This window comes from Lithobates pipiens, unplaced genomic scaffold (genome assembly GCF_037356315.1).
Source record: "Lithobates pipiens isolate NorthernLeopardFrog02 unplaced genomic scaffold, aLitPip1_a1.2 Scaffold_13, whole genome shotgun sequence".
Classification (NCBI taxonomy): Eukaryota; Metazoa; Chordata; class Amphibia; order Anura; family Ranidae; genus Lithobates; species Lithobates pipiens.
The window spans coordinates 252,876,897-252,883,897 of NW_027507718.1; positions in this window are offsets into that span (position 1 = coordinate 252,876,897).

The following is a 7,001-nucleotide window of genomic DNA, read 5'->3' on the forward strand; positions in this document are numbered from 1 at the left end:
TAAAAAAAAAAAAAAAAAAAAAAGTTTGTAATTTTCCCGCAACTTGTGGCAAAATATAAAATATTCCATGAACTCAACATGCCTCTCAGCAAATAGCTTGGGGTGTCTACTTTCTAAAATGGGGTCATTTGTGGGGGTTTTGTGCCATCTTGGCATTTTATGGCCTTCAAAACTGTAATAGGTAGTGAGAAGTGAACTCAAAAATTTACGCCCTTAGAAAGCCTGAAGGCGGTGCTTGGTTTTCGGGGCCCCGTACGCGGCTAGGCTCCCAAAAAGTCCCACATATGTGGTATCCCCATACTCAGGAGAAGCAGCAGAATTTATTTTGGGGTGTCATTTCACATACGCCCATAGCATGTGTGAGCAATATATCATTTAGTGACAACTTTGTGTAAAAAAAAAAAAAAAATTTTTTTTTTTGTCATTATTCAATCGCTTGAGGCAAAAAAATAAAATATTCAATGGGCTCAACATGCCTCTTATCAATTTCCTTAGGGGGTCTACTTTCCAAAATGGGGTCATTTGGGGGGGTTTTGTACTGCCCTGCCATTTTAGCACCTCAAGAAATGAGATAGGCAGTCGTAAACTAAAAGCTGCGTAAATTCCAGAAAACGTACCTTAGTTTGTAGATGTGACAACTTTTGCGCAAACCAATAAATATACAATTATTGACTTTTTTTTTACCAAAGACATGTGGCTGAATACATTTTGGCCTAAATGTATGACTAAAATTGAGTTTATTGGATTTTTCTAATAACAAAAAGTAGAAAATATCATTTTTTTTCAAAATTTGCGGTCTTTTTACGTTTATATCGCAAAAAATAAAAATCGCAGAGGCAATCAAATACCATCAAAAGAAAGCTCTATTTGTGGGAAGAAAAGGACGCAAATTTTGTTTGGGTACAACATTGCATGACCGCGCAATTACCAGTTAAAGCAGCGCAGTGCCAAAGTGTAAAAAGACCTCTGGTCATTTACCAGCAAAATGGTCCGGTCTGAAAGTGGTTAAAGAACCCAGAACAACATCTAAAGAACTGCAGGCCTCAGTTGCCTCAGGTAAGGTCAGTGTTCATGATTCAGCAATAAGAAAGAGACTGGGCAAAAATGGCATCCATGGGAGAGTTTCAAGGCCAAAGCCACTGCTGACCAAAAAGAACACAAAGGCTCACTTACTTTTTCACATAAAGCCAGGCAGGTTTGGACAGCTTTTTTGCCTTAATAAATGAAACCATCATTTAAAAACTGCATTTTGTATTTACTTGGGTTCTCTTTGCAAAAAAATAAAAATAAATCATAAAGGGGGCAAATACTTTTTCACATCATTGTATACAATGTCAGCAATTTGATGGCATCTTCATCCCCATAGAGTAAAACTGTCCCTTATATTTAGTACATTTTGGCATATACAATCTGCTCTGCAACAACTCCCAACAAACTGTTTGCAGGCTTTCTTGTGCATCATCTTTAAAATAACCTTCCTTCTGGGACAACAGCCATGCAGACCAATTTGATGCAGTGTGCAGCAAATGGTCTGACCACTGATAGGCTGACCCCCCACCCCTTCAACCTCTGCAGCATTGCTAGTAGCATTCATACATCTATTTCCCAAAGACAACCTCTGAATATGATGCTGAGCACGTGCACTCAACTTCTTTGGTCAACCATGGCGAGGCCTGTTCTGAGTGGAATCTGCCCTGTTAAACTGCTGTATGGTCTTGGCCACTATGCTGCAGCTCAGTTTCAGGGTCTTGGCAATCTTCTTATAGCCTAGGCCATCTCTATGTAGAGCAACAGTTCTTTTTTTTTCAGATCCTCAGAGGGTTCTTTGCCATGAGGTGCCATGTTGAACTTCCAGTGACCAGTATGTTAGAGTGAGAGCGATAACACCACATTTAACACACCTGCTCCCCATTCATACCTGAGACCTTGTAACACTAACACATGAGTCACATGACATTTGGGGAGGAAAAATGGATAATTGGGCCCAATTTGGACATTTTCACTTAGGGGTGTACTCACTTTTGTTGCGAGTGGTTTAGATATTAATGGCTGTGTGTTGAGTTATTTTGAGGGGGCAGCAAATTTGCACTGTTATGCAAGCTGTACACTCACTACTTTACATTGTATTTCTTCAGTGTTGTCACATGAAAAGGTATAATAAAATATTTACAAAAATGCGAGGGGTGTACTCACTTTTGCGAGATACTGTATGTACTGAGCATGAACAGTGACACTTCTTTTTGTATTAAGTGCTGGTACAGGTATTGAATTGCACAGGCATGTATTTGTACTATTTTATCTTGCATTATATGACCAAAAATACACCTATATGAGCTTGTTGGACATCACAATAGAAAACCATGAACATTAACATGGGTTTGCTGGGGTTGACCCCCCCACCCTCCATTTGTGGATTCTCTTCATATGGGACTATTGGGATTTCTACAAGAAATGTTACTGTGTTTGTGGGAATGTGTGTGTGTTCAGCCAAAAGAACATTTGTGAGGTCAGGTGCAAATGTTGGGGAAAAGTTTCTGGCTCACAATTGGCATTCCAGTTCATCATAAAGGTGTTAATTCTGGTGGAGAACAGAGTTCTGTGTAGGTCAGCCCTCAAAAATTCCACTCGCCTGCTCACAATTGGAGAGTGGAATTATGAGCAGTGTGAGTATGGACAGTGCTGTGTTGGTGTGCTGTACCAGTAATGCATCTGGTCCCCCCCCCCCCCCCCGCCTTGCACACGCTCACAGTATGGGCAGTTCCATAAGAATTCTTCAGCTTTTTGGGACCGCTCCCCCACCATCCTCCTGCCACACATCTCCGCCCTGCACAGGCTCTCAGTGTGAGCTTTGCAAGAAGATTAACAGCGCCTCTCCACCTCTGACACACTGACACACATCTAAGGAGATCTCTGCACAGGCTCGCAGCGTGAACTTTGCAAGAATCTTTCCAGCTGCCTGGGACTGCCCCTCTCCACCTCTCTTCTGCCACAGGAGACTGGTAAACTGACACTGTGCTAATTGAACAAGAAGTTTGCTGGGAGATTGAGAGCACACGTGTGCTGGATTTGGGGGTGGGGGGGAATAAATTGGAGGCATAGATCTGAATCATACCCCCCTCAGTCCATTATACCTATACCTCCAATTCCACCCCCCCTCCATTCTATCATACCATATGAGTGGAATTGGAGGCATACGTTTTATGGATTGGGGAGCGCCTGTAATAGACAAAACACCGGTCCAATGCTGGGATGCGTTCTGTCTATCAAAGGCTCTGGAGGTCAGGAGGCGGGGCTGTGTTTTACGTTTTTTACGGTTTTACGAGTAGAGCAGACAGCAATTCTAATGCAAGGTGTTACAGCAAGCAATCCCCGCTCTGTGATCTGGTCGGCAATCCTCTTCCTCCACTCTTTCTTCCCCTGTGATGATTCGGCCACCCTCTCTCTTCCTCTGCACAGGTGAGGCTGCAATGGTCGGCACAGGTGAGGCTGCACGGTGGGCATAGGTGAGGCTGCAATGGGGGCACAGGTCACACTGCAGTGGTGGGCACAGGTGAGGCCTTAGGCCTGGGGGGCAGTCCGGTCAAGTGGCCCATTTAACCACCAAATTAGCTCACCATCCATCTGCACTACATTGCCCACACAGAGAGAGGTAGACTGCTCCGCATTGCCTGCACAGAGAGAGAGGGAGACTGCTTCACATTGCCTGCACAGAGAGAGAGAGAGGGAGACTGATCCACATTGCCTGCACAGAGAGAGAGGGGGACTCCTCCACATTGTCGCTTAGAGAGAGAAATTGCTCCACATTGCCAGCACAGAGAGAGAAATCGATCGACATTTCCGGCACAAAGAGAGAAATCGCTCCACATTTCCGGTACAGAGAGAAATCGCTCCACATTTCCGGCACAGAGAGAGAAATCACTCCACATTGCCGGCACAGAGAGAGAAATCACTCCACATTGCCGGCACAGAGAGAGAAATCACTCCACATTGCCGGCACAGAGAGAGAAATCACTCCACATTGCCGGCACTGAGAGGAAAATCGATCCACATTGCCGGCACAGTGAGAGAAATGGATCCACATTTCCAGCACAAAGAGATAAATCGCTCCACATTTCCGGTACAGAGAGAAATCGCTCCACATTTCCGGCACAGAGAGAGAAATCACTCCACATTGCTGGAACTGAGAGGGAAATCGCTCCACATTTCCGGCACAGTGAGAGAAATGGATCCACATTTCCAGCACAAAGAGATAAATCATCCCACATTTCCGGCACAGAGAGAAATTGCTCCACATTTCCGGCACAGAGAGAGAAATTGCTCCACATATTTCCGGCACAGAGAGAAATCGCTCCATATTTCCAGCACAGAGGGAAATCGCTCCACATTGCCGGAACAGTGAGAGAAATGGATCCACATTTCCAGCACAAAGAGATAAATCGCTCCACATTTCCGGTACAGAGAGAGAAATCACTCCACATTTCCGGCACTGAGAGGGAAATCGCTCCACATTGCCGGCACAGTGAGAGAAATGGATCCACATTTCCAGCACAAAGAGATAAATCGCTCCACATTTCCAGCACAAAGAGATAAATCGCTCCACATTTCCGGTACAGAGAGAGAAATTGCTCCACATATTTCCGGCACAGAGAGAAATCGCTCCATATTTCCAGCACAGAGGGAAATCGCTCCACATTGCCGGAACAGTGAGAGAAATGGATCCACATTTCCAGCACAAAGAGATAAATCGCTCCACATTTCCGGTACAGAGAGAAATCGCTCCACATTTCCGGCACAGAGAGAGAAATCACTCCACATTTCCGGCACTGAGTGGGAAATCGCTCCACATTGCCGGCACAGTGAGAGAAATGGATCCACATTTCCAGCACAAAGAGATAAATCGCTCCACATTTCCAGCACAAAGAGATAAATCGCTCCACATTTCCGGTACAGAGAGAGAAATTGCTCCACATATTTCCGGCACAGAGAGAAATCGCTCCATATTTCCAGCACAGAGGGAAATCGCTCCACATTGCCGGAACAGTGAGAGAAATGGATCCACATTTCCGGTACAGAGACAAATCGCTCCACATTTCCGGTACAGAGAGAAATCGCTCCACATTTCCGGCACAGAGAGAGAAATCACTCCACATTTCCGGCACTGAGAGGGAAATCGCTCCACATTGCCGGCACAGTGAGAGAAATGGATCCACATTTCCAGCACAAAGAGATAAATCATCCCACATTTCCGGCACAGAGAGAAATTGCTCCACATTTCCAGCACAGAGAGAGAAATTGCTCCACATATTTCTGGCACAGAGAGAAATCGCTTCACATTGCCGATACAGAGAGAAATTGCTCCATCTTGCCGGCACAGAGAGAGATTGCTCCACATTGCCAGCACAGAGAGAGAAATCGCTCCACATTGCCAGCACAGAGAGAGAGAAATCACTCCACATTTCCGGCACAGAGAGAGAGAACTCGCTCCACATTGCCGACACAAAGAAAGAAATTGCTCCACATTACTGGCACAAAGAGAGAAATCGATCCACATTTCCGGCACAGAGAGAAATTGCTCTACATTTCCGGCACAGAGAGAAATTGCTCTACATTTCCGGCACAGAGAGAAATTGCTCCACATTGCCAGCACAGAGAGAGAAATCGCTCCACATTGCCAGCACAGAGAGAGAAATCGCTCCACATTGCCGGTACAGAGAGAGAAATCGCTCCACATTGCCAGCACAGAGAGAGAAATCGCTCCACATTGCCGGTACAGAGAGAGAAATCACTCCATATTGCCGGCACAAAGAGAGAAATCGCTCCACATTGAGGGCACAAAGAGAGAAATCGCTGTACATTTCCGGCACAAAGACAGAAATCACTCCACATTGCTGCACAGAGAGAAATCGATCCATATTTCCGGCACAGCCAGAAAGACCGTTCCACATTGCAGTTTCTCTGTGGAAGCAATGTTGAGCAGTCTCTCTCTCTCTCTCTCTCTGCAGGAAGTGCATGTGCAGGCACAGGCCAGTGCACCAGCCCCCAGGGCCAGATTAAGGGCATTGTGGGCCTGGTGCGGCAGTGGTGTAGGTTTAGAAGTGGCAGGGATATGATGTAAATAACGTCATATCCCAGCTCTCCTCTTACTGGCCACCCTCCCGTGTCTCTAGGAGCCAGTGCTGGCTTGTACCCAGACTTGGTCGCAGCCACACAGGTGTAATGCTAGAGATGCCTGGCATTTGATTTACCAAGCTGCTGTAAGAGCCATGTGTCTGTGTGTGCTCTGAGGTGAAGGTTTCCGAGCCAATCATGATCACTACCAGCAGCTATAGCAGCCAGCAGTAACCGACAAAAAAAAAAGACACACTGGTTGTACTGAAATCAGTTGATAGACCGAATTCTGTATAACCAGTCTGCTCATACATAGATTGAAAATCTGCCAGGTCAGCAGAAATTTCTGTTTGTCTATGGTGGCCTAAGCCCACCAGTCTCTGGGTTTAATAATATCCTCGAATGTACTGAAAGGGGTGCTCCACTTAGGTGTAGAAATTCACTTTGAACTTCACCTTATTTCCAGAACTCTCATTATGTATTAGATGTGCAAACAATAAGGTGAGAGCACATGTAATATCACAGAGAGTAATGGTGGAGTTCAAAGTGAACTGGAAGGACTGGCATTTAGGAGGTTAAAACAGGCAGGGAGGAAATTACATATCAACTCCTCACTGCCTGTCAAATGCCTCCTAAAAGTGATCTGATTATTGATCACTTTTCAGTGGAGTGCCAGTGCCTGCTGCAAGTACAAGCCTTTAGGCTTACACTGGTGTGCTGCGGTTTGGCTGCAGCACAGGTGTACATGTGGTTTTCCTTAGTCGCAGTCCCTCAGACCTCTTTTAGGTTGTGCATTTTTGCTGCATCTTCTGGAATTGCACCAAAGATGCAGCATGCAGGACTTTTTGTGCACTTTCAGAACATGCAGTAAAAATGTTCAACCTAAAAAAGGT